This window comes from Lathyrus oleraceus, chromosome 6 (assembly GCF_024323335.1).
Source record: "Lathyrus oleraceus cultivar Zhongwan6 chromosome 6, CAAS_Psat_ZW6_1.0, whole genome shotgun sequence".
Lineage (NCBI taxonomy): Eukaryota > Viridiplantae > Streptophyta > Magnoliopsida > Fabales > Fabaceae > Lathyrus > Lathyrus oleraceus.
The window spans coordinates 480,089,576-480,099,978 of NC_066584.1; the positions used below are offsets into that span (position 1 = coordinate 480,089,576).

Consider the following 10,403-nt stretch of genomic DNA (forward strand, 5'->3'; position numbering starts at 1 on the left):
TCAATTAACACGTACACATCATTTTACTATAAATTTGAAAACAATTCTAAACAATCTATCGAATCAATGTTAATTAAACACACAATTTTGAGTTTTAAAGATTGTATCATGACTTGGATAAATGTAAGATAAATTTGGGGACAGTGAACTAATTCTTGGAGTTAGGCTCAAAATTCTTTCATATATATATATATATATATATATATATATATATATATATATATATATATATATATATATATATATATATATATATATATATATATATATATATATATATATATATATATATATATCATTTCTTTTCTCACAATCAACTCAGGAAGGGTTTGGTCCTAAGCTATTTGTAAAATTTTCCTTTTATTTATGGTACTCATTTGTTTTGGTTTTAGCTATTTTTTTCCGATTGATACCTATTTTTTATAGTATGTTTTATGGCGTTTGCTCTTAAGACCACCCTCCAAACATAAAAATATTATTATTCTGGAGCAACCCTAAACTTAGAAATATGCTATATTTTTTAGTTTTGCTTCTCATGAATATCTAACTCCAAAGAGATAAAGCAATTGCAAGCAATTCAAAATACATAGCACTTTATTCGGTTCAAAATATATATTTTTACTTTTTTAGGTATTTGAACTAGATTTTCATATTTTGTGTTTATTCTTCCTTTAGTATTTTTGAATTTCCGATGATCTTAAGAATTTACATTTTTTTACCTAATTTCTTTTACAATCAACTATTATTTATTATTATCAGTGTAATAGTTATTAAAAAATTAAAAAAGATGAATAAATCTCATAGTTCACACAATTTCATTAGTTTTAGAATACAAAACATACTAGAATGAAAATTATTTCAAATTTTATGTTGTTAGTACTATTTATCAACACCAATAAAAATAATTAAAGAAAAAGAAATACAATAAATAAAAAGTAAAAAAAAAAGTAAAACAACAATTAAGAAGAAAAATAAAATCCTAAGTGAGAAGTTTGAATCAAATTTGTAGTGTTGATGAGTTGGAACAAATTGTTACTCATTCTTTATCTCTCATCAAATTCATCAATTATCCCTTTCTGCCAGCACCTAGAAAATATTTGTGCCCTTGCGAGAAGGCTTGCATGTATTGCATCGTCCCAAATTTCATAAAAGGGTTGGGTTGTGGGTTCATCCTTTGGTACTCTAATGCAACTGCTCAAAAAGAGGGATTCATGATTTGGGGATGGATGTGTATTCTTACAGATAATTGGGTCAGAGTATGATTTATAATAGAACTTTTGGACTAGTTATGCTCTATTTGATTAGCTTCTTGTTGTTCTTCTCTAGGAGGTGGTTGAATTTATTTCATCCATATATCAAAGTATGATTTGTTTATAGGAGTTTTGGACTTGTCCCAGACATCACATGGTTAGAAAGGTACATTTTGTTTGACATAAATGACTATTATGATGCTAAGATTCCCCAAGACGGAGACAAAAGATTCGATTAGAGTTGTTATGCTATTTAAAATTATTGATCCCACATTTAATGGGTCTCCTCTTGAAAGGGTTAATAATGTGTGCACATTTGGGATTCCAATCAAAGTTGCTGGAGGTGCTTAACAAGTTTTAAAGAAAAAATGATTGCAACATTTTGTAGTAAAGTTTAAGTTTTGAGGCCATAATATTTGATGTAACCAACTGGCCCCTTCTTGGCACATTTCTTGAAAACTTATATCCCAATGCTCCTCTTAAGGTGTCGAATTTGTATGCCTTCTCTTATGAATATTTCATATTGCAAGAGATATAATCTAAAGAAGTTGTTTATAGCTATGGTGATTAAGTGAATATCCTTTCGAGGCACAAAAGATGTGTGGTCTGTAATGGTTCTTTGTGTGTTCGCAAAGAACTCGAACCCAATAAAGCTATTGTCAGTGTTTGCCAAAATTGTGTTGAAGAATTCCCACTTCCTAGCTATTACGTTTTCGAGCAGAGTGGGAAGTTCAAATAAAATGTCCCAATCAAAAGCCCCTTAAATTTTTTCTTCTTCTAAAACTCCAAAAAAATCAAATTTCTTCCTATTTCTGATCTTCTATCCCAAATTAGTTAATTTATTTCTCAAAATTTATTTTACTCTAGTTTTATAACAAATAATACTAAAATATGGTAAAAGTAAAAATGAAATTAAATTGATAAAACCTATTTTCAATAGATTGTCTCTCATCCAATGTTAGTTTAATGTCATTATATTGATGTCTTTCCTCCCATGTTAGGGTAGGAACTTCATGTTTGTTCTCCCATCAACCTTCTTCGTTTTCACCATCTAAATTATTCTATTTGACCTTATTCTTTGGCGCTAGTGGATATGGAAGCTTTAAAAAATATGATGGGATGTGATTTGGCTTCATTATATGTTTCTTTGTTCTTGATAACTAAGTCTTTTCGGTAAGAACAAGATTTGGTTATGCATCTTGCCTTATGTTTTGATGATAACAATGCATATACTCTTAGAGAAAAAATTGGTATCCTAGCGATTTTCTTTAGTATGCATATACTAGATACAAGTTCTAACTCTGAAGGAATGATGTGTGACATTATCAAACTCTGAACCTGGTGCACTCTAACTCTAAGATGTGTGTTCTACAAGACAATCAAGCTTTAAACTACTCTACTCAACGCCTCCAAACATTTTTTATCCAAATATTTATGACTCTGAAGCTTCTGACATTGTCAAGCTCCAAAATCTTGCGCTAAAAAAACTCTGACGAATTATGTCACCAGACTCTGAAGACCAGGTTCTGATGAGCTGGATTAAGGCTCTGAAGACCAAGATTCTGAAGATTCTCTCAACCAGACTCTTATTCTTCTTCTATGCATGCTTCATCAACTCTTTATCAGAAGTCCCTGAATATTGAAGATAAGATCAAAAAGGTTTTACGTGAGAAAAATAGTACACAGTATAAGCTCAAATATTTCATCCACTACACTGACTTTGTGGGATAAGGATTGTACTATTGTACCATCGTGTCTTCCATTTTCACAGACGGTTATGTAAGGTTACAACTACATTTGTGTATTCCACTTCTACCCTTCAACGAATCTTTTCATTACCTATATAAAGGAGTCTTGGAAGAAAGATACAGTAACCAAGTGTTACAAATTCAAAGAGAACTTCATTACATGAATATTGCATATTGTGAATATTTTTTAAAGAAAATAAACATACACACAAGGAAATTTTGTTCATACTCTTCATAGAATATACTTTGTGTGAAACACTTTGTAATTCATTTGTTTATTCTGCTTTCTTAGAAGCATTTTGTAAACACACTTTGTATCTCAATCTTTTGATTGTATTTTCTTGAGTGAGTAGGGTTTAGGTAGAATTACTCAAGAAGACATTGACAGCCGGTCTTTATGTTGTAATCCAGTTTGGTTATAGTGGATTAAATCCTTGTTATAAGGAGAAATCACATTGACGGGTGAACTAGAGGTAGCTTTGTTAATAGCGAACCAGGATACAAATAATTGTGTTAATTATTTTTGTTCTTTGTTTTCTGTTTGTCTTTTTGGGTTGCAAAAGTTTTTGTTCTTGAAACCTAATTCACCCCCCCCCCCTTATTTCTTGTGTTTCCATTACCTTCAATTGGCATAAGAGCTCCAGTTCTGGTATTGATTGTGTATCGAACACTTCACTATGTCATGTAAAGAACCAAATTTATGAAACACTATAGTAGAAATCCCTCCACCAGCTGCACCCGTTGGTAACAATGAAAGATTCCACTTTAGTGCCAAACCCTCCGTCTTTGATAGAGAAAATTTTGACTATTAGAAAGATAGAATAGAAAAACAAAATTGGACATGATGTGGATCTATGGGATATGGTAGTTTATGGTAGTGGTAACAAGGTAGAAATAAGAATGATGATTGGTCAACAAAAGAAAGATTACAAGAATCATCATAAAACTAGAACCATCATGTTGAATGTTATATCATACTATGAGTATAAGAATATCACAAGTAGAGACATAGCTAAGTCTGTATTTGATTCTTTAAGGATGAATTATGAAGGAAATGCTCAAGTAAAAGAAACTGAGGCACTTGCCTTGATACAAAAGTATGAAGCCTTCAAGATGGAGGATATTGAAACTATTGAGAACATGTTCTCAAGGTTTCAAACTCTTGTTGCAGGACTTAAGGTTCTGGACAAAGGTTACTCTATTACAGATCATGTTAAGAAAATTATCAGAAGCTTACCCAAGATATAAAGGCCTATGGTAAGTGCGTTGAAACTATCTAAGGATTTGAACAAGACAACTCTTGAAGAACTTGTGAGTTCTTTGAGAATTCATGAGATAGAGCCTGAAGTGGATGAGCCTTAAAGAAAAGTTAAATTTATGGATCTAAAATCCATGGGAAAGTCTGAAGAGACTAAATCCTTTCAAACTGAAGGAGAAGAGGATTGTGAAGAAGACTCTGAAGAAGAAGATGAATTGTCTCCTCTTTCCAGAAAAGTTAACCAACACTGGAAGAAAATACAAATCAAGTTCAAAGGATCAAGAAGGACATATGGTCGCTTTGAGTAAACATCTGAACTGAAGAAATAAGGTGATGGTAAAGATGTTGTCTGCTTTGAGTGCAAGGAGTCAGGTCACTATAGGAATGAGTGTCCCAAGATGAGGAAAGAAGACCAACAAAGAAAGACTTCAGAGGGAAGAAGAAAGGTCTGATGGTTACCTGGGATGACTCTGAGGAAGAGTAAGATAATGTGGCACTGATGGCAAGCACAAAAGCATCTGATGAAAATCCAACTAGAATCAGAATCTGAGTCAGACTCAGAAGAGGTTTTCCAAATCTATCTCACCCTGAATTAGAATCTTGTCTTTCTAAAATTTTGGAGAAATATCAGAAGCTTTAGAATAAAAACAAGGATCTGAAACAAGTCCAAGTATTTGAATCTGAAGCATATAGTATGCTTAAGAAATAACTTTCCACTTTGAATAAAGAGAGTTTTATTCTGAAAAATGAAAACTTTGCACTTCAAAGTAAGAGTTCTAAACTTGAGGAAGAAATTCTTTCAGAAGCTTCTGTGGATTCTTAAAATGTCATAAAGAAATAAGACAAATATTTTTAGAAATTTCTGGCTAGAAACATATATAGAAGCAAAGTGGCTTCAATGATCTATGGAGTTCGCAGAAATGGAAGAAGAGGAATTGGTTATGTGCCTAAAGAAAAACATATTTCAAAGCCTAAGGTAAAACCAAAAGCTTTGTATTCCCATTTCTCTTATGCATATACACAAAATTATTATTCTGCACAAAGACCTTAGTTCTCTTAGAACTCTGGGAGAACTAACCAGAAAGGTCCCAAAAAGATATGGGTACCTAAGGACAAGATAATATATGTTGCAGACATCCTTAGCAACACAGTTAAAACACAAATCATGGTACCTGGACTATGGGTGCTCACAACACATCATAGGAAGAAGGTATATGTTCCAGGATTTGGAACTTAAGCCAGGTGGCTTCTCGAGTTTCGGAGGTGATCAGAAAGGGAAGATTATAGGCTCCGAAATAGTTGGTAATGGTTATCTCCCTTCTATTACTAATGTTTTAGCAGTTGATAGATTAATGCATAACTTATTGTCCATAAGTCAATTAACTGACAATGGTTATGATATAATCTTTAATCAAAAGTCTTGTAAAGTTGTTATTCAGAAAGATGGCTCCATTATTTTCAAAGGAAAGAGGAAAAATGACATTTACGAAATTAGACTCTCTGATCTTAAAAATCAGAATATAAAATGTTTCATGTCTGTCAATGAAGATCAATGGGTCTGGCATAGATGATTGGGTCATGTTAGCATGAGAAGGATTTGTCGGCTAAATAAGCTTGATTTAGTCAGAGGCCTTCCAAATCTAAAGTTTTCTTCAGATTCTCTTTGTGAAGCATGTCAGAAAGGCAAGTTTTCAAAAACTTCTTTCAAAGCAAAGAATGTTATTTCTACCTCCAGGCCTTTGGATATATTGCACATTGACCTCTTTGGACCGATGAAAACTACTTCTATCAATGGCAAGAAATACGGTTTAGTCATTTTTTATGACTACAACATATGGACATGGGTCAAATTCTCAAGACATAAGGATGAGTCACATTCTATGTTCTCTACCTTCTGCTCGCAAGTGCAAAACGAGAAGACTTTAGAATTATTAAAGTCATAAGTGATCATGGCGGTGAATTTGAAAATAAATATTTTGAAAAACTCTTTGATGAAAATGGCATTTCCTATTATTTCTCCCGCCCTAGAACTCCACAACAAAATGGAGTTGTAGAGAGCAGAAATAGGATCTTGCAAGAAATGGTCAGAGCCATGATCAGTGAGACTAATATGGTTAAGCACTTATGGGAAAAGGCAATTAACACAACATGCTATATTCATAATAGGATCTATATAAGACCTATTCTGGGTAAGACTCCTTATGAACTGTGGAAAAATAGAAAACCCAACATTTCATATTTCCATCCTTTTGGATGTACTTGTTTTACTCTGAACACTAAGGATAATCTGAACAAGTTTGATTCTAAGGCACAAAAGTGTATAATGTTATGATACTCTGAACGCTCTAAAGGCTATAGAGTATATAACACTAAAACCAAATTATTGAGGAATCAATTCATGTCATATTTGATTATAAGCTTGACCCTGAAAAGTCAAAGCTAGTTGAGAAGTTTGAAAACCTGGAGATCACTTATTCAAGCTCGAAGGTAAAGCTTCAGAAGCTAAATACATTGAGGAAAAGGACTCCGAAATTGTTCAACCAAAAGTTGTTAAAGTTCACATTCCCCTTAGGAAGCACATACAAAGATCCTCACACTCTGAAGAATTGATTCTGGAAGATAAATTGAATAAGTCATAACCATATGTTCATTCAAACCTTCTGAAGAGAGGCTTTTGGGTTTGGTGTCCCTCATAGAACTTGTAGCGGTAAATTCATGACCGATATGGATAAGCTTAACGTCAATAAAACCAGAGTCGTCACCGCAATTTTATTGTTTCCAAAGGAAAAAAGGGAAAAGTACGAACAAAACCCAAAGATAAGAAGTTTTTAAATCAAAACTAATAAAATGTCAGAGATTACAGGTAAGGGGGTTGGTTACACAGAGGGAAGGTGTTAGCACCCAAAGTGTCCTAGGTACTCCTACGGAACCTTCTTTATCTGTGTGTGTGTTTGGTATAAAAGATGATTGAGAAAAATAGAATGTGGGGATGAGAAAATAATTCATTAATTATATTTTTGTGTTTGACAAGACCTTCAGACTTGTGCCTACGTACCAACATAAAAATGAGGGATCAAAACCTCGTAGTTTGTGGTAACAATTTCAAAGCTGGTGAATTGCTTTTAACAAAAAAAAATTAATTGAGAAGGGCACAAAGGGCCAAATGTTTGAATAAAGTTGTTAGTTCTTTTTGTCTTTTTGAAATTTTAAGTCAATATGATTAGATTTATTTACAAGTTTGATTTAAGAAAGAGAAGTTCAAAACTTCAATGGCATAAGACCAAAGTTTCTAATTGAAATAAGGTCTAAGTTTGAAATCACAAGCAAAGAAAGTTTTTGAAAAGGGGGAGAGATTTTTGAAATTTAAGAAGTGAGAGGAGATGAAGAGGTGATAACATGAAATAATATCACATTTTTGGACTCGATTTAATTAAATTATATTATTATTTGTTTCAATTTGTTTTATATCATTCGATATTACTTTGTATTTTTACTTCTATTCGTCTCAGGTAACGTTATTTGAAGCATACGTGAAAAAGAAAGAAAAGGAGGTGCAAAAAGATGATGAGAAGAAATTCCACTAAAGCCCAACCCAGAATCTACAAGGGAGAAGCGCTGAGAGGCTGTGACGAGTGCCACGCATGGTGTGACGAGTGTCACGCCCTGCTACTTTGTGTTACGAGCGTAACACATGGTGTGACGAACGTGACACCCCACTCATATATTTTGGGCTTTTGACGCGTAACAGAGGCACGTTGAGCCTATTCTTCCGCTTGACTCAATGAAACGTGAAGGTTACTTACTGAAGGAATTTTTGGGAAACGGTTACAGAAGGGATTGATATAAATAGGACCAGGAATCCAACCCTGGGGCTTGTGCTCTCCTTCTTTTTTTCCTTTCTTCCGTGCTAGCATTTACATTTACAGTACTAATTTTCTACAGTTTTCTATTGTATTAGCAATTTTTATTTCCTTTTCTTTTCTAATCAATCTTTCAAGCATTCAATTAATTTTTCACACAATAGTTTCTACACCGGAAACTATTGTGTAACTTTTACTGGATCTAACGTTACGTTAGGTCATAGTATTTTATTCATTCGTTTTTATTTTTCCTGTCCGATTGAAGATTGCAAGAACAAATCCAACCGGTCTGTGGTGGAGTGTTCAAGCATCGAAGCTAGGAGTAATCAAGACTTCTATTAATTTTACAGGTTCTTTAATTTTATTGTTTTAATTTATATATGCTCTGCACTGCTATTTATTTATACTGTCTGTCCGATATGGCTGTATGTAAGCATAATTATTGTTTAGGCTTGTTTAGCATGTCTGGCTAAATAAACTTAGATATCGGTATGTAAAGTAAGCGGAATAAATGAATCAAAACTAAGTTGGTTTAATTTTGTTTAAAAATATAATCACTCTTTTTATGGTCTCAATTTACAGAATTAATATCAAAGTTTTTGTACGAGAGTAAAAGACATAAAGAAGTTAAAATCAATAGAACGACAATTTGAGCTTTTAACTGGACAGTGTAAATTGGACATTAATTTTAAATCAGGGCGAAATCAATTTTTAGAGTTAATTAAATTCTAATCATTTTCAAAAAGTATTTTTAAAGGTTAAATGTGAGGACGAGAGTTAAGCATTTAAATTTAATTATTTAATCTAAGTCAACAGAGCGAGAGTTTGAGACAAGGGTGTTTAAATGGTTAGTGTCTTCTTAAAAAGAGTTTCTATAGATTCTATTGTTTTCAAAAAGTGATTTTGGACTTAACTAATTAGTGACAGCGCACGTTAATATAAAGTCATAGTCTATTCAACAGAGCGAGAGTTTGAGAAAAGGCTTTTAACTCAATAGTGTCTACTGAAAAGATTTACTTTAAAACTACGAAACCAACGAAGATTTGATTCCCTAATTACGACGAACTGCATACCGATATCCGCTCATTTGATATTTAATCTAGATCTTATTTTAGTTATACTTTCCTCCCCCCTAATTATCAAAGTATCATCTGCCTTAGCTTTACGAAGTAACCTTAGAAAAACGATATATCGATTCATAAGTCCCTGTGGGATTGATATCTTTTAAAACTACGCGATAAGACTGTGCACTTGCAGTTAGTACCCCAATAGACTCATAAAGTCGCGATCAAGTTTTTGGCGCCGTTGCCGAGGACTTTTATTTAGTCGATATCGTAACCCTTCTGTTACGCTGTAGAGACTAAGGCATTTTTTATTTTTCCTTTTGTTTTTCGTTGATTTGTATGCCACACACTCGCTCACAAGGCGAACCGTATTACTTACGAATCAACGACGTTGAACGATATCTCTGAGTCTTACGACGAATTCGAGAGTATCGTGCTGCAAACAATCTCCCTCCAATCGAAATTCCTGATCTCAAAAATCTTCTTCCTTCGCCGATACCCGAGATGGCAGAACCAGCTCGTGCTCTTCGAGATTACGCCGCTCCATCGCCAGATGAGCCGCATTCGAGTATTGCTCCACCCGCAATCGAAGCAAACAATTTCGAACTTAAACCTTCGCTGTTACAAGCAGTGCAACAAAATCAATTCTCTGGAAATCCTACCGAGGATCCAAACCTTCATTTATCCGTATTTGTCCAATACGCCGATACTGTTAAAGCCAATGGTGTCACTTCAGAGGCAATTCGACTTCGTCTTTTTCCTTTCTCGTTAAGAGATAAAGCTAGAAGATGGCTTCAGTCTCTTCCTTCCAACTCAGTCACCACATGGAATGAGTTGAAGAAAGTCTTTCTTGCCCGATATTTTCCTCCAAGCAAAACAGCTATGTTGAGAGCCCAGATAAATGGATTTAAACAGAAAGATAACGAGTCTCTTTTCGAAGCCTGGGAAAGATACAAAGACATGATGAGACTTTGTCCACACCATGGTTTAGAGGACTGGTTAGTAATTCATACCTTCTATAATGGTCTCTTATACAACACAAGGTTAACAATAGACGCCGCCGCAGGTGGTGCGCTTATGGATAAACCTTATGCTGACGCTTATCAACTTATCGAAAGCATGGCCCAAAACCATTATCAGTGGGGAAGCGACCGAACAATAGTAGAAAAACCTCAAACGAAAACTGGCATGTACGAGATAAGTAGCCTTGATCATGTTAATGC

General features: G+C 33.8%; 1 non-coding gene across 1 annotated transcript; it reads right to left on the reverse strand.

Moving 5' to 3' along the window:
• Positions 1-10,062: 10,062 nt before the first annotated feature.
• LOC127098893 (small nucleolar RNA R71) lies at positions 10,063-10,169 on the reverse strand. Its single transcript, XR_007793577.1, has one exon. It is a non-coding gene; the product is annotated as a small nucleolar RNA R71 (small nucleolar RNA).
• Positions 10,170-10,403: the final 234 nt, after the last annotated feature.